Source organism: Panthera uncia, chromosome B4 (assembly GCF_023721935.1).
Source record: "Panthera uncia isolate 11264 chromosome B4, Puncia_PCG_1.0, whole genome shotgun sequence".
NCBI classification, from domain to species: domain Eukaryota; kingdom Metazoa; phylum Chordata; class Mammalia; order Carnivora; family Felidae; genus Panthera; species Panthera uncia.
In genome coordinates, this window is record NC_064809.1 from 27,781,153 (window position 1) to 27,806,238 (window position 25,086).

Genomic DNA, 25,086 nt, shown 5'->3' on the forward strand with positions numbered 1-25,086 from the left:
TCATCCCAAAAGGTGCCCTCCTCAGTACCCATCACCCACCCTCCCCTCCCTCCCCCCCCCCATCAACCCTCAGTTTGTTCTCAGTTTTTAACAGTCTCTTATGCTTTGGCTGTCTCCCACTCTAACCTCTTTTTTTTTTTTTTTTTCTTCCCCTCCCCCATGGGTTTCTGTTACGTTTCTCAGGATCCACATAAGAGTGAAACCATATGGTATCTGTCTTTCTCTGTATGGCTTATTTCACTTAGCATCACACTCTCCAGTTCCATCCACGTTGCTACAAAAGGCCATATTTCGTTCTTTCTCATTGCCACGTAGTATTCCATTGTGTATATAAACCACAATTTCTTTATTCATCCGTTGATGGACATTTTTATATTGGAATTGATGAAACTGTCTTACTATAGCTTACTTCAGACCCAGTGTCCTTAAGGAGTGGGTAGTTTTCTCTCTTTTATGTTGCATTTTGTACCTGGTGTGAGCTCGGTAGTTGTTGTGTACTTATGATTTCTTAATTCCTAAGATGATTTATACGGTAATTACTTACAGCTTTTTTAGTGGTTCTTTTTAACCTGTTGTTGACCAAGACATTACATTTGATCATAATTTCTCTCTCATATGGTTTGATTGTATTATTGCTAAAAAGATTTAATATATTTGTAAAATTGATTTGTGTTTCTTATGAGCTTCACTTAAACTATTCATTTGGTCTAGAGGTACTTTATAAGTAAAAAAATACGTGAAATTTGGACAGTTTTATTTCAAATACCTTCTGATATGTTTTGAAGACCTATTAAGCCACTGGTTCTTTTTTTTTTTTAATATGAAATTTATTGTCAAATTGGTTTCCATACAACACCCAGTCCTCATCCCAACAGGTGCCCTCCTCAATGCCCATCACCCACTTTCCCCCTCCCTCCAACTCCCCATCAACCCTCAGTTTATTCTCAGTTTTTAAGAGTCTCTTAAGCCACTGGTTCTTAAGCTGAATCAGAATCATGTAGAGGACTTGTTTAAACAAAGATTGGTAGACCCTTTTCCCATTGTTTCTGATTTAGCAGGTCTGGGCAGGAGCCCCAGAATTTCCAAGAAATTTCTAACAAGTTCCCAGATGGAGCTGATGTTGTTATTCCAGGGACCATAATTTGTGAACCACTACATTTAATAACTAGGTAGCTTTATTTGACCCCTCCTCCAACCAATTAAAAATTAGTAATGTTTGAATTGCATGCATTAAAGGTAATATTGTGACTCTTTTTCACTGGGTTCTAGCATAGAGGCAAAAAATGACCTTGTTCCAGGCAGTTGGAACTAACTTCTATTTAAACTCAGAAATCACTCCTTTCTTTAGAGAAGAACTATTTGTGTAAAATTCGATGACTTTCCCTCCTATGTCTTGAATTTAAAAATAGAAATATTTGAGACAAATATGAAAAAAAATTTTCAAAAATAAGAGACTTGATACTACTAATCTGCTAGCTAGACCTGACAAAATAATAGAAACAACATCTTATAGAATCTTGTTCAAACTACTTCCTTTAAAAGATATCTGATATTGTGGGTATGCAAGATGGTTTATTAAATATATCACTTATATTTTATATTTAGCTTTTATAAACTTTATTTAAATGTTTCAAAAATACCTTAAAAGTAGGTATTTCTTAACATCTACATATAAAACATGATGTTAATAATATGGTAAAACTGTCATGTTTTTGCAGAAACCTTTTTTTTTGAAATAATAACACCTTTTAAAATAGATGGAGAAAATATGAAAGGCACATTGCTGCTGAAAATTCAACATAGTTTGTAAACGGATAAGCTGTGTAAGTGTTGACTATGAACAGACCGGCCTATATTTATTAAATTTTTGCTTAAGTTACAAAAGATTCACTGTATTATCTTTCTGGACATATAAAAGTAAATCATACTCTTTTTAAGAGCAGGAACAATGTGTTTGAAATAAATTAATGTATGATTGCAATTATATTTGAAGACTGTATCTTAATAAAATCAATCATTGCTTCTCTGATTGCTAGATATCGTTTTCTAGATATCTTTTTGTTTTTTACTCTTCCTAAAGTTTGTTTCATTATAGTGATTCTCCTTCTTGTTTCAAAAAGAATAAATAAATGATTATTTGTTAATAAAAAATTCAAGCTTCTGCCTATCTGCCTTTGTACATTTTTTACTTACCCATGTATATACAGCACTTACCTGTACAAGCAAGTATTCATTTACTAAAAAGTTGCCCACTTTGTAGCCTTGAAGTCATATTCAAAAATCTTCTTAACTGATGATAGGGTAAAAGCCAAATGCATACCTCCTACTTGAGAGAATTTTTTATCTTTGTTAAAAAACACACACGCACAACATATTTGGTATATTTAAGTTTACTTCTGCTCGCTTTCATATGTTAGTTTGCACTTTGCGTTTGTATAGTTTTCTAGCAAGTTGATCCTTTTGTGGGTTTATTATATACTGTTCTTATCCTATAAGGACTAGGTTACAATTAAAATAATTCAAAGACCATTGAGAGGTATTGTGCTAAACTAAGGACCTTGCCTTTTATCATACTCAGATGCGTCTCTCCTTTTATTATTTCAATTTGAAGATAGTGGCATTATCAGAGAGGGAATGTGGTCTCTGCCAGTAAGCTGTGTAGTGGCTAAGAGGTGAAGGCAAATGTGGCTGACTTTAGAGGAACTAAGTCTCCAACAAAAGAGTGGGTGAGGGTGTGAAACAAAGTCAAGGCCACAGGGAAAAGAGCAGGATAGCTTCATTGGCATGTGATTTGGGTAGTCACACAGGACTTAGCAGCACTCAGTTTAATGCTTTGCTATTACCATCTTTACATTTTTAATAATTTGCAAACAGGGGTCCTCCCTACATTTTCATTTCTCACTGGATCCAAATGATATAACTGTGCAGACAATAAACGACAGAGGAGAAAAGGAAGCAGAGATTTCTTCTGTCTCCTTGGTTCTTTATTCCTTTTCCCAGTATAGCCAGAGTGGGAATTATTTTTAAAGTATGACTTATAGACCATGAAATATTGTGGAATATTAGCCTAATTTGAAAGTGATTTTGTATGTATGCACGTATGTATTCACTTACCAAAGGATTAGCTAAGGGGAAATAGGAGTTTATTAAAATTTTTTATAAAAATATCAAAGAAGGGCACCTGGGTGGCTCAGTAGGTTAAGCGTCCAACTCATGATCTCAGCTCAAGTCTTGATCTTAGGGTCATGAGTTCAAGCCCCACATTGGGCTCCACACTGGGGGTGAAGCCTACTTAAAAAAAAAAAAAAAAAATATATATATATATGTATATATACATACATATATATATATGTATGTATATATATGTATATATACATACATATATATGTGTGTGTGTGTGTGTGTGTGTATACACATACCTGCACACACCTACCTAAAAAAAAATATATGTGTGTGTGTGTGTGTGTGTGTATGTGTGTGCAGGTTTGTGTATATCCAAGATATAATATAACTTCTAATAGAGACTTTATCAAGTAAATATATAGCATATATAGTTTGAGACATAAAAACAGTTGGAAGTACAGGATTCTATTCCTGAATTAACCTACTACATGTTTATGCAAACCACAGTAGTGTTTTCTTCACCCGTAGAGCCTGATGCTTTATATTCAGTATAGTACTTTATTATTTGGTCATTATGCCCCCCTAATATTGTTATTATATCTAACATGGTAATTGTTTCTTTACAATAACTGTGAAGTTTATTTTTAAAAAATTTTGGAAATTAAAATTTAGAAATTCAAAATCCCAAACAGATTTTAAGGAGTTTTTAAGGAGGCCTGTTGATTTCTTTCTTTTATTCAATGGTTACATATACTCATTTATTGTTTCTATCACACCAAGACTCTTTTACCAGATCTCCTCCTTGCTTAGGTACCTCAATATCATTTGGTGCATAACAAAGCTAAAACAAAGCCAAACTTTTTTTATATTCTTTCACTTAAGAAAGAGTTCTTTTATTCTAATAAACTGTGAAAAAAATGGTTGGGGGAAGGGATTGCCTAAATTTAATTCTACTTCACAGATCTCATCCAAAAGTCATTATATTTAAACCACATGATCTAGAATGAGACTCTACTCTTTTAGGAGTAAAACTGTGAAAAAGATAGGAGTGTGGAGATATAACAACACCACTGGTTTCTTGGCTAATTTAGTGAAAGTTTGTGCCCACTTTTATAAATTACCTAGCAATGTAACAGAGATTGAACATTTTAAAATTAGAGAAGGGGGGAATACCAAAATTTCCATTATAAGATGACTACTGTGAAATTTCTGCTTTAAAATGGAAAAATTAGTTTCTTTAAGACACTTTCTTATATAAATTTAAGGATTCCTTGTCCTCAGTCGGAAATATTTTAACCTCCTGTATTTGTAAAGTATTTCGGAAGAGAGCTATCAGGAAGCACCAGGCTAAAGGTTTAAGCTGGAGTACCGTCAGCCTAGCAAGGGTGTTGAAACTCTTCTATATCCTGGAAGTATAACAGAGAACGCCAAAGCCAGCTGACTTACCCTATAGTTTCTCCTGTTGCAAGAGGACATTTTTAGAGAGTCGTATAGTTAATATTTTTTAATAGCCATAGAGTCTAAGTTATGGATAAAAATGGTTTTTATTTCATATTTTTAAGAGAGATGGAAGCATGCAAGGAGGGGAGGGGCAGAGAGAGAGAGGGAGAGAGAGAATCCCAAGCAGGCTCCATGTGCCCAGCACAGAGCCCCGATGTGGGACTCCATCTTACCATCATAAGATCATAACCTGAGTCATAATCAAGAGTCAGTCGATTAACTGAGCCACCAGGATGCCCCTATTTCATTTATTTTTATCCAGAATTATAACATTGCATGGAACATAAACTATATTAGAAGCATTAGTTCTGCATCTAGTTTTGCATGACATTATGTAAGGTCATAACCATAAAAAAATGAAGTTAAATATAATGTCTACTTATCAGAAGCCTAAAATATACAATGTCAACACAGCCCCTTAGAAGACATGTAAGCAACTGAACAAATAGCATGAGGCAAAGAATATATTGATAACGTGGTAAATGCTTTTTGGACTTCACAGATAATAAACCCTTGTTTCTTCTGAAATAGTCTAGCAAAAAAAAAATGCATCTTTTTCTTTAGTCTAAAAAAGCTTTACACAAGAGGTAGAATTTTCGTTATGTGGATGATGGGAGAAATTACTTTTGACAAGCTGCAGTTTAAAAAAGGAAGGGAATGTGTGGTGCCAGATACAGAGTTAGGGAAGCCCTGACTTTAGGAATCAGAGGCTATAGTCTTGGGGGTGGTGTAGAAATAGAAAAACCTATTGGGCAAAAGGACTGAACATATTTATCCAAAGAAAGGAGAAAGGGACAAAGAAGGCATAAGGATAAAGTTGATGCAGAGTGAAGCCGGTGTGCTCAGTTGTTCACTGATAGGCATTTCAGTGGGCTTTTTTTCCAGAATAAAGTTTGAAGGCAAAGAAATCTAGTCTCTTATTAAGGCTACCTATAAAACTTCTGATTCTATTCTACTTCTGGTTCGTATCTTTAAAATTGAGATTTGGTGGGGTGCCTCGGTGGTTCAGTCACTTAAGCCTTTGACTCTTGGTTTTGGTTCAGGTCATAATCTCACGGTTCATGGGTTTGAGCCCCACCTAGGGCTCTGCACTGGCAGTGTGGAGCCTGCTTGGGATTCTCTCTCTGTCCCCCTCTCTCTGCCCCTCCCCAGCTGGTTCATTCACTCCTTCTTTCAAAGCAAATAAAATAAACTTTAAAAGTTTTTAAAGAAAATTTAAAAATTAAAAAAAATAAATGAGATTTGGTTACATTTTAATTTTGTAGATCGAGACTGTTAAAAACTGAGAACAAACTGAGGGTTGATGGGGGGTGGGAGGGAGGGGAGGGTGGGTGATGGGTATTGAGGAGGGCACCTTTTGGGATGAGCACTGGGTGTTGTATGGAAACCAATTTGACAATAAATTTCATATATTAAAAAATAATAATAATAATTTTGTAGATAGAACATTTTCACAATTTTATGGCAATTAAAATAAACTTGATGTTCATAAACATAAAAAGATAAAATACCTTCTTCCCTGTGCCAGTGTGTGTTTCCAGCTGTCCCTAAAACAGCTCTTTTGGTTGTCTGCTGTTTCATGAAAGCTGGTCCATTGCCACATGCTCACCCCCTGAAGTCTCCTGACAAAGCCCTACCCCCTCCCAAAGTGCCTTTTGTGGCCATCATTTTTATTTTCTCCTTTCTCTACCTTTCCATCCTAGATGTAATTTTTTTCAAGTGCATAATATCTCTGTGCCTCAGTTTTTTGAGATGTAACCTGGGGCTAATAAATTTTATCGCCACTTGCAAAATTACATGAGTCAATATTTGAAAGCACCCAGCGTAGTGCATGGCACATAACAGTTGAGCTTTAGTACAACAAATGTTACTTGTTTTTCTCCTCTTCCCAACTGGTAATAATAACTCTACTGGAAGGGGAATACAGTAATTCAGGGAAAAATTTTTCATGAACTGTGGTGTTTGCCCAAATTTTGGTTTGTATTTATACAGTGCATTATGTATAAATTTGTTCTCATTAGATAGGGCTATTGAGTGTTTCTACCTTAGTTGTTTTGTTGTCTTAAAAGGTTAATTGGGGCATAACCAAATATAGCATGGTCTTGCAAACAACTCATAAAATCATAATTATTTTAAAATAAGCTTGAAAATTAGAGGGGTTGCTGTATGAGACACATTTTACATAGTTCTCAGTTTAGTTATGAAATTACTTGCTTCTCAAACTAAGGCAACCTCTCTCATTCCATATCTCTGTCAGTAACTGTATGATTTTAGAGGTTGTGATTTAATGTTTTCACATTGCTACCTATAATAACTCATTTTAGATAATCTAATCATGATATCCTTGACATGTGTGGTGTTGTATCAGACACTTCATGCTGTGTATACCAGGCCTTTACCTGTCATAACTATCTCCCTTCTGTGTTTCAAGACACCCCAGCAAAGTAAAATTCAGTCCTCGCTTGATATAAATAGTAGCATTGTTGACTGGATCTTTGGATATATTAAATAAGGAACACCACCAAAAGAATGATAGAAGCATTGTTCATACTTTGCGATGTTTAACCGTTCTTGAAAGATTGAAACTGAAACTTAACATTGAGTGGATGAACTTTATTCAAACAATAGTGTTGAGAAACAGGAATCCTAGGTTTCACCCAATCCAAGTGTTTAATCAGTTATATATTGTTTTTCATTCAAAATCATTTTACTACCCCCTTTGTCTACCTCCATCATCCTTATTTTACAAAGACCTTTGACCTGGTAGGCATTGCTGATGGTGAAATGCAATGTCCTGAAGTCTATCTATGTTTCCAATATAATTAACTGTTCAAAAGGGTGAACAAGATGTCTGTGAAAAAAATAGTATAGTCCTATAAAAACATATTTGTTTTGATTTTGCTCCTTTAATTCTAGAAATCTAAATGTCAAAAATTCTTAAGAACCACTGGCATGATACATGTGTATAAAACAAATTACATTTCTGAGAAGTAATGCTAATAATGTTTCTATATGTTGTATAAGTTAAGCAAGAATAACTTAATACTGCTGACTGCTGTTGTTGCTGCTACTACGAATACTGGTATATCTGTACCGCTGCCAGTATAGACAAAGGACGCTCTCATCATCCCTCAGGGAGGGAGTAGTCATTATGGGTGGTAGCATTACGTCTCTTTTAAATAATGTCTTCTTGTGTATTGTTAATATTTCTCCTGTACTTAAAACTTTTTTTTAATTAAAAAAACGCATCCTGTCTTTCTGGACTTGCTTGTATCATCAGTTATTTTCCATTTACATAATTCATGTCTGACATCAACAGAGCCGTTTACTGTTTACTCGGTACCTTGACATACTTTGGCAATTTTGTAAGTACAGTTTGAGTGATTCTTAGTATAGAAAGGTGAAAAGTACATTTGAACGTAAAACCTGTATTTTAGATATTTGTTGCCTTTTTTCCCTCCTGAAAGATAATTTAAAAACACAATTGATTGGTTATTTTGTTGCCAAACCCTTTATAAATCATTATTAGCGATAAATGTTCATTTCTCTTCAACTGTGAACAGTAACAAAAAAGTTATTCAGAATTATTCAGTGTTTTAAGAGCCACCCAAGTTGACACTCAGAAATTTAAGAGTGCTTCAGAATATGAGATATCTAATTGTTAATCAGCGCTGGAATTATTTCTACAAATCTTAGATGTAAATGCTAATGTCTTACTGGTCTACTCTACCTAATTGCTGGTATAAAAATGTGTTGAAATGTTTGAAATTAAATCCTCTGCTATAGTTTATGTCCTATGCAGAAGTATGATTATCTGAGGAGTTTTTTTTTCCCCTCAGATTTTAAATATGAAGTATTGTTCACTGTTAACACATAGTTATGAAACAAAACTCATAGTTATAAAGACTACCTTGACTAAATACTCTTGTTTTTCATTGGCTGTAATTTAATATTTAATATATTTGGGGGAGGGGAGACAAATTTAGTTTTTAAGTATATTTATAAGTGATGTCTTAATATCTATCTTTTTGTGATGTAGACTTCTAAGCTGAAATTGGTATAATTAAATATGTTGAGCATTTTGATTTTTATATTTCACTACTATAATACAAAACGAAATAACCTATGCTATCACATGCAACCTAGCCTCTAGCCTCCATTGCCCAGCTACCACTGTCAGTCTGGGTTTCCACTGCCATGCATGCACTAGTTGTCAACCCCCACAGCTGCACGTTTAAACACTCTGCTGGCACTGCCCCCACATAAGTGCTTAGAGGCCACCACCACGCGTATGCCCCCCTATGGCTGCATTCAGTTCCTGCCACCAACCTAGATCCACTACTGAATGCATTCTGAGAGATGACCCCCACAGCAGAACAACTGCACACAACTGGCCTTGTCCTTACTGCCCATGCATGCCTGTAGCTAGCCCCCACCACCACACACATACTCAGAACCAGCCTAAGGACACTCACCCTTGGACCTGGAGGCATTGCTGAGGACCCCACCAGCCCTCTCAGCCACTGGTAAACCCCTCAGTTGTTGCTTCCCAGGACCATGCAGAGAATGATGTCACGGACCCTAGTTGCTATGCCACTGGGTCCCTCCTGACACCTGGAGCTGCTGTCCACTCCTGCACTTGGTGCTCCATGAATAACAAGACCTGGTGCATCAGTGTACTTACACACACCCTTTAAGTGGCACCCACGCACCTCCCCTCAGCTCCACCCTACAGGTGAAGGTCATTCCTTACGGAAGCCAGCTTCTAAAATCTGGAAGACATGACTACTTGTTCACATGCACAGACATCAGTGCAAGGAAACAGGGAACACCAAAAATCAGGAAACCATGGCACCAGCAAACAAACACAGTAAACTTCCAATAACGTACCCCCAAATAAATGGAAATCCATAAATTGCCTAAGAAAGAATTCAAAATAACTGTTCTAAAGATGCTCTGCAAGCCACAAGTGAAAACAGATAAGTAAACAATTTACTGAAATCAGGCAAATAATACAAAAACAAAAAGAGAAGTTCGACAAGGTAAGTATTAAAAAAAGAAATTCTGGAGCTCAAACATGCAATGCCAGGACTGGAAATACAATGTAGAGTTTCAGCAACAGACTTGATCAAGCAGAAGAAAGAATGAATATAAAGACAGGTAATTTTGAATTGTCTAGTCAGAGGAAAAGAAAGAATGAAAAAGAATGAAAAAAAGCCTACAGAATTTATCAAACACTATTAAATGAATCAGTATACATATTATGGGAGACTTGGAAGGAGAAGAGACAGAGAAAGGTGAAGAGCTTATTTGAAGAAATAATGACAGAACTTTCCAAATCTGGGGAGGGAAATAGATATCCAGACTCATAGAGCCCATAGGACCCCAAATAGACTGAACATAAAGAGGTCTACACCAAGAAACACTAGACTTAAACTCAAAAGTCAAAGACAAAGGGAGACTTTTGAGAGGAGCAAGAAAAAGTGACCCATCAAATACAAGGGAGCCCCCATATGACTGTCAGTGGATTTCTTTTTTTTATTATTTTTTTTAATGTTTATTTTTGAGAGAGACAAGAGTGTGACTGGGGGCGGGGCAGAGAGAGAGGGAGACACAGAATCTGAAGCAGGCTCCAGGCTCTGAGCTGTCAGCACAGAGCTCGACACAGGGCTTGAACCCCTGAACCGCGAGATCATGACCTAAGCCAGGGTCAGATGCTTAGCCACCTGAGCCACCCAGGTGCCCCTCAGTGAATTTCTTAATAAAAACCTTACAGGCCAGGAAAGAGTGGGATGTTATAATTCAAAGTACTAAAAGACAAAACTTCCAATCAAGGGTGTTGTACCCAGCAAAGTTTTAAAGTAAAGAGGAAATAAAGTCTTTTCCATACAAATAAAAACTGAAGACAGTTTATCACCCGTGGGCCTACTTTGCAAGAAATCCTTAAGGGAGTTCTTCAGGGGGAATTGGAACATGCTAATCAGCAATATTAAAATGTATTAAAGTATAAGTTTCACTAGGAAAGGTAAATATATAGGCAAATGCAGAATAACATAACACTCCAATGATGGTGTGCAAATTATCTGTAACTAATATAAAATTAAAAGTATTAAGAATAACTGTAATGACAAAAGTTGAATAACAGATTCACAGTATTAAAATAAGTAAACTCTGACTTCAAGAACACATAGTTTGTGAGGGGTAAAATAAAGTTTTTGTATGCAGTTGAACTTAAATTGTTATCAAATTAAAATAGATAGTCATAAATAAAAGAAGCTTTATGTGAACCTCATGGTAACCACAAAGGAAAAACTTATGGTAGGTGGGTAAAAGAGAAAGGAATCAAACCAAATCACTACAAAAAAATTATAAAAGATGACAGAAGGAAGGGAATAAAAGTAACTGAAAAACAGAAAAACGTTAACAAAATGGAGATAGTCAAGTCTTTATCAATAATTATTTGAAGTATAAATGAATTAAATTCCCCAACGAAAAGAGAGTGACTGAATTTTTTTAAAAGAAAGAAAAATTTAAAAACTAAATCTAGTGATAAGCTGACTACAAGATACTCACTTTAGGTATAAAAACACATAGGCTGAAAGTAAAGGGACAGAAAAGGATATTCTATGTAAACAGTAACCTAAAACACACCAGAGTTGGCAATATGTATATCAGACAAAACAGACTATAAGTCAGAAATTTTCACTAGAGGCAAAGAAGGTCATTATATAATGATAAAGGGAAGGTATAGCAGATAGATACACATCCAACATCAGAACCCCTAAATATATAAAAACAGATATTGACAGATCTGAAGGGAAAAATTGATAGCAATAGAATAATAGTAGAGGACTTCAGTATTGCACTTTCAATAATGAAAGAATATCCAGGCAGAAAATCAATAAGGAACAATTGACTAAAACAACACTATAGCCCAAATGAATCTAACAGACATACACAAAACTTTCCACCAAATAGTAGCAGAATATACATTCTTCTCAAGTGCTCAAGGAACATTCTCCAGGATAGATCACATGTTAGGTACAAAACACATCTTAACAAATTAAAGAAAAATGAAATCATATCTTCTCAGACACACAGTGGAATGAATCTAGAAGTCAATAACAGAAAATAGAAAAATTCACAATTAGAAACTGAACATACTCTTGAACAACCATTGAGTGAAAGAAAAAATATAAAGGGAATTTTAAAGCTAACTTGAGACAAAAAAAGAAAGTGAAAATACAATTTAACAAAACCTGGGATGCAACAAAAGCAATACTAAGAGGGAAGTTTATAGCAAAAAATGCCCACGATTAAAAAAGAAGAAAGATCCCAAACAACCTATCATTACATACAACTCAAGGAACTAAAGAAAAAACTGCACCCAAAATTAGCAAAGGAATGAAATAAATATTAGAGCAGAAATAGAGAATAGAAAAACACTACAATTTCAGCAAAACTGGGGCGCCTGTGTTACTCAGTAGGTTGAACATCCAACACTTGATTTCAGCTCAGGTCATGATCCCAGGATCCTAGAATTGAGTCTGCTTTGGGCTCTGCCCTGAGCTGGAGCCTGCTTAAGACTGTCTCTCTCTCTGCCCCTTTCCCCAAATCGTGCTCACTCTCTCCTGAAAAAAAGAATCAACAAAACTAAGAATTGGTTTTTTGAAAAGATAAACAAAGTTGACACACCTTTCGTTTAGGAGAGAGAAGACTCAAACTCAAAAGTGAAAGAGGAGACATTACAGCAAATGACACAGAAACAAAAAGGATCATAAGAGCCCATTAAGACAATTACATGACAACCTAGAATAAATCAATAAATTCCTAAAGACTAATCAAGAAGACTGAATCAAGAAGAAATGGAAAGTCTGCCTAGACCTATAACAAAGAGGTTAAATAAGTAATAAAAAACCTTTCCACAAAGAAAGGCCCAGGACCAGATGACTTCATTGGGGGAATTCTAACAGACATTCAAAGATGAACTAATATCAATCCTTCTTCAGCTCTTCCAAAAAACTAAAGTAGATGGAATACTTTTAAACTCATTTTGAGAGTAACTTTACCCTTATTCCAAAGCCAAAGACAACACAAGAAAAGAAAACTGCAGTTTAATATCTCTGATGAACATAGATGCAAAAATCCTCAATAAAATACTAGTAGCAACCTGTTAAAAGGATCATACAGCATAACCAAGTGGGATTTACCCTTAGGATGCAAGGATGATTCAACCTATGAAAATCAATCAGTGTAGTACCCTACATTAATAGAATGGAAGTCAGAAAAACCACGTGATAATCTCAATAGATGTAGAAAAAGCATTCATATCTTTTTTATAAACGTCTCAACAAAATAGACACAAAAGGAACATACTTAAATACGATAAAGACCACATATGAGAACTACACATCTGACATCATAATCAGAAAAAATTGGGAAGCTTTTTACTCTAAGATTCAGAAGAAGGTAAGGATGCCCTTTCTCACCACAACCAGCAACATAGTGTTAAAAATCCTATGGGAATGCACACTGGAACAATCACTATGGAAAACTATGGAGGTTCCTCAAAGAATTAGAATTAGGGCAATTTAATGGCCCAGCAATCCCACTTCTGGGTATATATCCAAAGGAAATAAAATAAGGACTTTCAAGAGATATCATACTCCCGTGGTCAGCACTATTCACAATAGCCAAAATACGGAAACAACCTGAGCACCCATCAATGGATAAATAAAGAAGATGTGATATGCGTGTGCATGCACGTGCGCACACACACACACGTGCACACAGTTGAATATTATTCAGCCATAAAAGAGAAGGAAATTCTGCCATTTGTGATAACATGGATGGACCTTGAAAGCATTATGCCAAGTGAAATGAGTCAGAAGAAGAAAAATACTGTATGATTTCACTTATATGTGGAATCTAAAAAATTAGAACTCATAGAAACAGTCAGTGGAAAAGTGGTTGGCAGGAGCTGAGGGATGGGGGAAATGGGCAGATATTGGTCAGAAGGTACAAACCTCCAGTTATATGATTAAGTTCTGGGGAGCTAAGAGACAGCATGGTGACTATAGTTAACAATACGGCATTATGTAAAGTTGCTATGAGAGTAAATCTTAAATACCCTCCCCCACAAAAAAGAAATGGTGATTTTGTGAGTTGCTAGAAATGTTAACTATACTGTGGTAATCATTTTGCAGTATACAAGTGTATCAAATCCAGCACGCTGTGTACCTTAAACTTCCACAATGGTATATGTCAATTTTATCTTAATAAACCTGAAATTTAAAAAATCCTAACCGCATACATTAAAATTTTTTTTAGAAAAAAATTACTGGTGCCTTGGTGGCTCATTCGGTTAAGCGTCATACTTCGGCTCATGTCAGGATCTCACAGCTTGTGAATTCGAGCCCCGCGTCAGGCTGTGTGTTGACAGCTTAGATCCTGGAGCCTACTTAGGATTCTGTCTGTCTGTCTGTCTCTCTCTCTGCGTCTCTCTCTCTCTCTCTCTCTCTCTCTCTCTCTCTGTGTGTGTCTACCTGTCTCTCAAAAATAAATAAACATTAAAAAAAAAACCCTAGCCAGCATAATCAAGCAAGGAAGAGAAATAAAAGGCATTCAAACAAGAAGGGAAGAAGTAAAATTATTTCTCTTTGCAGATGAAATGATTTAGAAAACACTAAAGACCACACACACACACAAAGAAAGCCACTAGAACTACTAATTTAGCTAAGTTTCAGGATGTAAAATCAACATACAAAAGTCAATTGCATTTCTATACACTAACAAGGAATTACCTGAAAAAGAAATTATGAAAACAATCCCATCCACATAAGCTGGGCAAAGAATAACATACTTAGTAATTAACCAAAGAGACAAAGACTTGTACATTGAAAATTATAAAGCATTGATGAAGGAAATTAAAAAACAACAAATGGAAATACATCCTACATTCATGGATTGGAAAAATTAATATTGTTAATGTTCATGCTACCCAAGTTGGTCAACAAATTCAATCCTATCAAAATACCAAAGACATTTTTTATAGAAACAAAAAACAATCCTAAAATTTGAATGGAACCATGACCCCAAATATTCAAATGAATCTTGAGCAAGGAAAACAAAGCTAGTGTCATCACAATTCCTGATTTCAAATGACATTACAAAGTTATAGTAATCAGTACTGGCGTTAAAACAGATATACAGACCAATGGAATGGAGAAAGAAAGAAGCCTGTGCAGTTATAGTCAACTTATCTTTGACAAGGGTCCCTGTAACACACAATGGGAAATGACAATCTCTTCAACAAATGGGTGTTGGCAAAACTGGATATCCCCCTGCAAAAGAATTAAATTGGTCCCTATCTTACATCATCCACAAAAATCAACTCAAAATGGATTAAAACTTAAGCATATGCTATCACAAGGTTTCAGAAGAGAACATAGGGGAAATACTTCTTTACATTGATTTTAGCAATAATTTTCTGGAAATGACAGCAAAAGCATAGGCAACAAAAGCAAAAAAAAAAATAGATAAATGGAATTACATCAAACTAAAAAGCTTCTGCACAGCAAAGGGAAATAATCAACAGAGTGAAAAGGCATCCTACAAATGGGAAAAATGGTCACAAACTACATATCCAATAAGAGGTTAATATCTAAAATACGTAAGGAATTCATACAACTTAATAGCAAAATACAAATAACCCACTTTGAAATGGCCCAAAGAACCTAATAGGCACTTCTCAAATTCAGATGGCTAAAAAGTATACAAAAAGGTGTTCATCATCTCTAATCATCAGGGAAATGCAAATCAAAACCAAGTAATTTCACATCACACCTGTCACAATGACTAATATCAAAAAGATGAGAAATAACAAGTATTGGCAAGGATGTGAAGAAAAGAGAATCCTTGTACAATGTTGGTTGGGAATGTAATTTAGTATACCCACTATGAAATATAGTATGGAGATTGCTCAAAAAATTAAAAATAGAACTACTCTATGATCTAGTAATCCCACTTCTGAGTATGTAACAAAAGAAATAGAATCAGGATCTCAAAGAGATCTCATGCACCCCCGAGTTTGGTGCAGCATTATTCACAGTGGTCAAGATATGGAAACAACCTAAATGTCCTTCAATGCCCGAATGGATGAAGGAAACACATACACGCGCACACACACACACAGAAACACAGTGGAATATTCAAGCATAAACATAAGGAGATATTGCTACTTGGAACAGTATGGATAGAGCTGGAGGATATTATGCTAAGTGAAATAAGCAGGACACAGAAAGAGAAATACTGCATGATTTCACTTCTGTGAGGAATCTAAAATAGGCAAACTTAACAGAAGTAGAGAGGGGGTGCCTGGGTGGCTCAGTCAGTTAAGTGTCTGACTTTGGCTCAGGTCATTATCTCACAGTTTGTGGGTTTGAGCCCTGCATTGGGCTCTGTGCTGACAGCTCAGAGCCTGGAGCCTGCTTGGGATTCTGTGTCTCCCTCTCTCTCTGCCTCACGCCCCACCCCCCATGCCCCACCCCCATGCCCCACCCCCATGCCTCACCCCCATGCCCCACCCCTGCTCATGCTCGCTTGCTGTCTCTCAAAAATAAATAAACATCAAAAAAGTTTTTTAAAAAAAGTAGAGAGTAGAATGATTTGCAAAGGGCTGGGGGAATAGGGAAATGGGGTGATGTTGGTCAAAGGATACAAAGTTTTAGTTATGCAAAACAAATACATTCCAGAGTTGTAATGTACAGAATGGTGATGATAGTTTTATTGTATTGTATACCTGAAATTTGCAAAGAGGATATATCTTAAATCTTCCCACGTACAAAATGGTAACTATATAGAGGTGATGATATGTTAATTAGCTTGATTATGGTGCTCTTCTCACAATGTATACGTATATAAAAGCATCAAGTTGAAAAAAATAAGTATGTATAATTTTATATGTCAAGGATATCTCAGAAGAGCTGTTAAAAATAAAAAAAAATTGGGAAAAATATTTTTTATTTAAGAAATCAAATTTTAAGTTCTTAGCTTTTATATGATGGTGTGGTAATATGTTTTTTCTAGTCTTGTCATAAGCTTACAGCTATCTACATGATGGTAATGCACCAGATTGATTAAAATGGAAAACAAGAAATTGAAAAGACTGAACTTGAATCCTCAGTGAACTCTTTAGTCATTTTTCCTCTAAGCTATTGAAGTAAATTTTAAAATATGTTACTTGACTCAGGATTCGAAGGACCTTGTAAACTAGGAGATATTACAGGTGGACCTAAGTCTTATTTTTAGGGCACCAGAGAGAAATACAGAAGTACATAGAAAGAATGAATCCAGTGCGTGTTTTATAGTTAATCTGAGGACTCAACAATTTGGGTACATATTTGCCAAATAAAATGATCTATGAAGCAAACATTTTCTTGATTGTATCATAACAGCCTGAAAGTTTATATTTGTGGCATTACTCTGATTAATGAAATCAGTTCCAGTGTAAACATTTGGGCTGTTAGATTTACAAAACCGTTATTTGTCCAATTCTGCAGCTGCTACCCTAGTTCTGGCTCTCATCTTTTTACACCTGGTTTACTGTATCTTCCATGCTGGAATTCATGCCGCAGTCTTGCCCTGGTCAAATTTATTCAAGCAATGCTTTTGTGTTTTCCAGTTCCAGTTAGGAGTTTTAATAATCCCTGACTGGTTACCAAATCAAAAGTAAACTCAACCTAGAATTTAAAGTTTTCCAAATCGTACTGACTCTTGCTCTTCAACACAGTTTCTTCATGGTAACATTTATCTTCTCAGCATGGTATCCCACTTCTTGTTTTGCTATCGCATCTTTCCTCTTTAGGATATACTCCTCCCTTACAATGAAAAAAACCCAAAGTACCTTCTCAGGTTTGAGTTTTAGGCTGTTTTAGACATCTAATGTGAATCATCTTATATTCTGGATCTTGAAAACATCATCAGGAATATGAGTATTCTAGTTAATTAGTGGCTTATCGTATTATTCATAAGTTAACAATGCTAAACACTCTTTATTCAGTCAAATTCACATTATAAGAAAATACAGTGCAATGTATTTAATGCTTCATTGATGATATAGTAGGCATTTCACTTAGAAATGTTGATGTATAGGACTGCTGGTTAGTAAAAATGTCTAGTTCTTACCGTCTTTTATACTTGCTGTTGCTTATTTTTTTGAAGGTATTGTAAATAATTTAACATGTTTTATATTTTTAATCGGCAGTAAGTATCTCTGTTCCCCACTTTGAACACGTAACATTATACTTTGTACATAGTAGATTTTCCTAAAATACTTGATTCATTCTGTCAGAAAATATTTATTGAAAATCTACTATATGCCAGGAGATAGGACTTTAGGACTATCACCATGGAAAGACAGTCTGTGCTCTTAAGAGACAGACAAGTAGACAGACATCCCTAATCTAGTGTAAATTCTCTAATAGAAGTAAATACACAGTTGCATGTTGTACCTTTTCAGTTTGGAGAGTGTCGAGCAAACTTTTCCAGTGTCAGTACCGAGGAGGGAATTAGGAAATTTAAGTCCCCCAAACTACACCAGATGAAATTTGCCACCCAAGTAGTAATGTGTTTTTGTTATGCAAATATAGTTGTAAGGCAAATCTCCAGTTTTCTTCCCCTCCAGAGTGCCTCCACTAAATCTTCCTATATAGAAATTCTGGAGCCCCCTCTGAGATGAAGGAATAGCTAAGTTGGGTAAGTAGAAGTCCTCCTGAAGGAGACAAGGATAAAGCGTATTCCTGGAATGGGAATATAAACCAAGGCCCAGTGGTGAAAAGAGAGCAAGGCAGTTGGGGGGTGTAGTTCTCGAAGGCCAGAGTGTAGATTTGGTTGGAGGAGTTGGTGAAGGGGAAATGGTCACTGATGAGCTGCATACGTAGGCAGGAGTCAGGTTGTGAAGGGTTTTAAGACAGTGTGAAGAAGTGGGATTCTTATGAGAGCAGTGGGGAAATCGCTGAAAGGTTTTAAAAGCAAATGAAAATGACATGATCTATTTAATTTTCAGAGTTGTGTTAAGCCCAATTAGGTTCTTTAGTTTGCATGCTTTTATTAATCAGATTTTTTTTAATGTTATTCTATACTTTCTCTCTAAAAATACTCTTTATAAAAAGCATTTGGATTCCTTAAATCAGTGATTTTAAAACTTTTGTTTTCCTAGCAGTGGAATTCTTAAGGATTTTAAAATTCTACACAGTTGGTCAGTATTAAAAAATAATAAAAGGAGAAGCACTTTGCTTTTAATTCTGGTACTGTTTAATGTTTACTTTGTTGTTTTTTATGGTGAGGAAATGGAGTCGTAGAGATGACAGTTGTCATGGCTGCTTGCCTGTATACTCCACTGAGGTTAGGGCTTGTATTCTAGAGTGACATTATTACTAGGTAGGGCTCCATAGTTCTAACTGATGGTAGCAGCAGCTTTCATAATTCATAGTTGGTGGTCTCCTAGGCCTTTACTTTTATTTATTCGACAAATATGTATGAAGTATTCTTAGTACTAGTGATATTTCTTTGAGCAAAACAGACACAACTCCTGACCTCATGGTGCTTTAGTATAATGGAGGAGATAGATCTTAAGTAATGCTACAGTGTAATTACACCCGATATAATAAATGCTGTGTAGAAGGGGTGATTTATATTGGGAGATCATTGAAAAAGTTATATTTAAATAGAGATTTAAGCTGGAATCTGAGGAGGTAGGCAAAGACAGAATGTTCTAGGCTGGGGTTATAAAATGCATGAATTCTCTGAGGTGGTAAGGTGAGTGACAAGGGGTAAAGCTGGAGAGGGAGGCAGAGGCCAGATTATGGAAAGAAAAGTTAAGGACTTTGACTTTTATCCTCAGTCTAATGAGAAACCATCAAAAGATTTTCAACGGGTAATGAAATTAGATGATTTGTCTTAAGAATATTACTCTGGCTGATGTGGAGAAATGGGCTAAGAAGAGCTAGAATGGATACAGAGACATCAGTTAAGAAACTATTACAGGAGTCTTATTCTAGAGTCTGGCACACAGGCTATCAGTAGGTATTTGTGGATTCGCTGGAGGACAACTATATCACTGCCTCTGTTATGACATCTCAAATCATCCATACTTTAACAGAGTTAAATTGAATATTTTCAAGAAATCACAGAGTAGTGCCCATTTGTGCTAATGTTTCCTCAAAAATTTCATATTTTTAAATTACTTTTTCACATTGACGAATGTGAAATTCATGTATTCAACAAATATCGAGTGCTTAGAATATGCTAGATATTAGCTGAGGGGCTGAGGACATAGAATCAATGAATAAGATAGGCATGATATGATATCTGCCATCAAGTGGCTTCTAGTCTGGTTAATCAGATCTAAGCAAAGCAAGCAATATATTGACCTAATCCTGTGGCATGGAATTTGTCCATTTATCTCAACCTCAAGACCAGGAATGTCCTAGATGAACCATGTGACCCTTTCATCAATTAAACTACATCTTCTCCTTACCCCCTCTTGCTTCTAATTTATACAACTAGGTTTCTACTTTATCTTTGCTGCAAATTCAGCCCCTCATAAATCCTAACACATACGTCAGGGACCTGACAACCTAAAGATTGAATCCCAGTTCTCCTTTAGTCTTACAAAAGCTGGGACCTTGCTTAATGGATTACTCTTCTATTGCTGCATAACAGATCACCACAAATCTAGTGGTTTAAATGACACATATTTATTATCTCACATTTTCTGTGGATCAGGAGTCCAGGCATAGCTTGGACTAGCTGTGGACCAGCATAGCTCCACTCAATGCTGCAATCAAAGCATCAGGCAGACTGCGTTGTCATATGTGGCTCAGTCTCCTCTTCTAAGCTCATTTAGTTTACTGACAGAATTCATTTCCTTATGCTTGTAGGAAGGCTGCCCCTCTCTACAGGCAGTTCACAACATGGCTCTTTGCTTCTTCAAGAACAGCAGAAAAGAGAGAACCTCTGCTACTTGGAGTCTCTGAGCTCAGGGAGGCCTTAGGGTTGTTTTAGTTTTTGGCTGATTAAGCCAAGCCCACTCAGGAAATCTTTCTTGACAAACACAGAGTCAACTGATTAGAGACTGGCAGTACAGCTGCAAAGTCCCTTCACATTTGTCATATAACCTAGCATTATAATGGGAGTGGTAGCCCATCATATTCACAGGTCCTCACGCATACCCAAGAGGAGGGAATTATTCTGCCTGTCTCATTGCCTCTTTTTAAAATCTCCTACATCTCTTGGCTTCCAGCAAGACATGCTCTTCTTAGGCTCGCCATGTCTTTGATGGTTTCTTTTCCTCTCTGTCTCCATTTCATAAATGTTGAGGTTCCCCAGAACATCCCATTAACCATCCAATATGTTTCTTGACCCTATTATCTATTGTTTCCCACTGGCTGAGGGCCAGATTCCTACTAAGAATAAATCTAAGAGCAGATTATTTTTTTCTCCGGTCAGTGGCAGAAGAACAGATTAATCATGTAACAAATAAAATAAAAGCGATCTGTTATTCTGCCATCATTCTGGCATCCATTTGGGGAGAAAGGGGAAGTTCCTAGTTTAAGGGAACATGATTGGTATCAGTGCCATCTACTCAAGTTATTCATGGTTGGTGAAAAAAACCCTGAAGATGGTTGGGAAAACTTCACCATATCAGGAGATAGGCAGTTGTGTCAGCTGATTCTAGAAGGTGTAGCTCCAGTAGCATTGGGGAGTACTGTCTTGTTATGCCAGGGTACCTTAGAAGAATGTGGGTATGTTATGACATTCATTGAGAGGGACTAAATATGAATGAGTTGGGCAATAGCGTGTTATTAACCTATCAGTTATTTCAAAGTATATTGCTAAAAGCAAATACATCCTTTGACGTTAGCCACAGAAACATTTTTCTAGATATGTCTCCTCTGGTAAGGGAAACAACAGCAAAATTAAACTATTAAGACTAGGGGCACCTGGGTGGCTCAGTCAGTTAAGCATGTGACTCTTGGTTTCGGCTCAGTTCACGATCTCTCTATTTCATGAGTTTGAGCCCCACGTCAGGCTCTGCGCTGTCAGCACAGAACTTGCTTGAGATACTCTTTCCATCCCTCTTCTCTGCCCCGCACTCATGCAGTCTTTGTCTCTCTCAAATAAATAAACTTCAAAAAATTATGAAAAAATAAAAAATAAACTATTAGGACTATACCAAAATAAAAAGCTTTTCCATAGTGAAGAAAACCACCAGCAAAACAAAGAGGCAACCTACTGAACAGGAGAAGATATTTGCAGATAATATATTCAATAAGGAGTTACTATTCAAAATTAATGTAAAGAACTTACACAACTTAACACCAAGAAACAAATAACCCACTTAAAAATGGACAGAGGACCTGAACAGATGTTTTTTCCAAAGAAGCTATACAGATGGCCAACAGACACATGAAAAGATGTTCAACATCACTAATCATCAGGAAATTGCAAATTCAAACCACAATGATATATGACTTTACACCTCTCAGAATGGCTGAAATCAAAAACACAAGAAATAGCCAAATGTTGCTGAGGATGTGGAGAAAAAGGAATCCTCGTACACTGCTGATAGAAATGCAAATTGGTTCAGCCGCTGTGGAAAACTATATGGAGGTTCCTCAAGAATTAAAAATGGAATTACCATATAATCCAATAATTCCACTACTGTGTATTTACCAAAACAAAAACTCTAATTCCAAAAAGATATATTTACCCCTATATTTATTGCAACATTATTTACAGTAGCCAAAATATGGAAGGAACCCAAATGTCCATTGATTAATAGATAAAGTAGACGTGGTATATGTATACAAGGCACTATTACTGAGCCATAAAAAAATCATGAAATCTTAACCATTTGCAACAATACAGATGGACCTGGAGGGTATAATGCCAAGTGCAGTGAGTCAGTCAGAGAAAGACAAATACCGTATGATTTTATTCATATGTGCAGTTTGAGAAACAACACAAGTGATCAAAGAAAAAAGAAACAAAAAACCCAACTCGTAAATATGGAGAACACACTAGTGATTGCCAGAAGGGAAGTGGGTCATGGGGATGGGTTTAAATTTTTTTTTTTTTAATAAACTCAACTCCCGTATAGGGCCGAAACTCACAACCCCGAGATCAAGAGTTACATGGTCTACTGACTGAACCATCCAGGCACCACGGAAAAAAAATTTTAATAAAAAGATACGTTCATACATTCTTATAGTTTAAGTGTAGCAGTTGCAACCGAATTTCACCTCTGTCCTCTAGCAAAATTGAGTATCTTGCATACAACTCAGTTAAGACCTTCAGTCTTCTATAGTCTTCTTAATTTAGGAATAGCTTGGTGGAATTTACTTGGAAGAAGCAGTCCCTTTCCTCTTTCTGAAATTACCTTAGTCTCTATTCTTATCTGATTGGTTTATTGTTAAAAACCAGCTTAGAAAAAAAAAAGGTTAGACATTATTTCCCTACTAAAGCATTTTTATTTCTAGAAACCTGCTCCCTAGTGCCCATCCTTGAGAATGTTCTTTTCTCTGTTCTCTACCAGATTTGTGTCAGTTACATATATCAAGATGTATTACAACTTATTTACGTGTTTGTCCACCCTACTAGTGAGGTCCTTGTGCATGGAAATTGATATATTCATTTTCTTAACTACAGTCCCTGACATGACAAATGCTCTATACATATTTTAAATAAATAATGAATAAATCATTGCACTAACCCAAATCATAATATTTTCACTCACTTGACTTCAAGTGACCAGATCTGATTCCCTCAGATACATACACTGACCCTGATACACATATTTTTACTTCACTCCATGGATATATAATGAAAGTAGTGGCCATTCCTTCTGAAGCTACTTTGGCCTAGAATTCTCTGCCTTCCCAAGCTTCCCCTGCCCCTGCCTCCCCTCCCCCCCACCATCATCATGTTTTAAAGTCATAAGACCAGACTTCCAAAAATATATTATGGCTGGGACAAAGTCTTTTTGTCGTGAAGCCCTGTAAGTCACTCCAGAAGTATAGGAAAACGAAGTGCTTAAAAAAAAAAAAAAAGGAAAAGGAAGTACTTGGCATAGGGTGTAGCAAATAGCCAAGGATCTTATTAACATGTTCACATTTGAGTGGACTTCTGAGCCTCTGAAAAAGAATAGGAGCTATCATCCCAGCATCCTTAGGTTTGGGGATTAGGCCAAAGAAGACCTTCAGAAATCCCGTATTTTGAAATGTACAACACATTCTTAAGGTTGTAGATACTGAATAATTTTAAATATAATATTTGGACTAGGAAGGAGACTAAACAGAGAGCTGAGTCAGAGATAGTATCTTCAGATTCTCATCTCCACTGAAGATCCTTGTATATTTGTTGAAAGCAGCATTAACAATGGCACAGTATAAATACAGAGAGCAAACCGAAGGTTGCTGGAGAGGAGGTGGGTGGGGGGATGGGTTAAATAGATGATGGGAATTAAGGAGGGCACTTTTTGGGATGCGCACTGGGTGTCATATGTAAGAGATGAATCAATCACTGGATTCCACTCCTGAAGCCAAAACTACACTGTATGTTAACTAACTTGAATTTAAATAAATTTTGAAAATAGAAACACCAACATTCAGTCTTAGTCTTAGAATTACATTTATTTTTCAGTTGGGTTTAACAAAACTTCACCTTATTGTTGCCTCTTGTGTTGATGGACTATTCAAATGTGTTAATAACAACCTGAAAATGTTAAGTATGAATATACAGATAATAACACTTGTGTATAAACCTATATAAGTCAAAAAAAGATGGTACAATAGCATCATCAGAAATGTGGCCTTGGAAGAACATAATTTCCATATTAGAAATGTTTTTTAATATTAAAATTAATTCTGTAGGACTCTAGGAGTATAGAATTAAGAGAGTGTGATATGGATAACAATGCTTCATTGATTTCCGAAACCTTTATGTAGCTCTTCTTCTGGAATATGGGCAGAAATTAGTTTCATGGTTTTCTCTGTGGGCTTCATTTTCTGTTGGTACGTTTTGTTTAAAAAAGAATCTTTTGTGGATAGAAAACAATGCTCACAAGGTGACTAACTTTTTATTGTGCAAGAAATAATGTTTTTAAGCTACAGCTCTCAAACAACCAGGCAAAGGTAATAAATGATTCAGTAAATATTGGGACACGCATGTGAGTTTGTAAGAGATTGTAGAACATGGGCGCCTGGGTGGCTGAGTCAAGCATTCACCTCTTGATTTCGGCTGAGGTCATAATGTCAATGTCATGAGATCAAGCCCCACATTGGGCTCCACACTGGGTATGGAGCCTGCTTGAGATTTTCTCCCTCCCTCCATGCCCCTCCCACACACAAGTGCACACATGCTTGCTCGCTGTCTTTAAAAAAAAAAAAAAAAAAAAAAAAA

At 36.1% G+C, this 25,086-nt stretch overlaps 1 protein-coding gene across 3 annotated transcripts in view; it reads left to right on the top strand.

Moving 5' to 3' along the window:
* ZEB1 (zinc finger E-box binding homeobox 1) overlaps nt 1–25,086 on the top strand; it is a 200,938-nt gene that overhangs the window by 78,385 nt on the left and 97,467 nt on the right. The window lies entirely within an intron of this gene.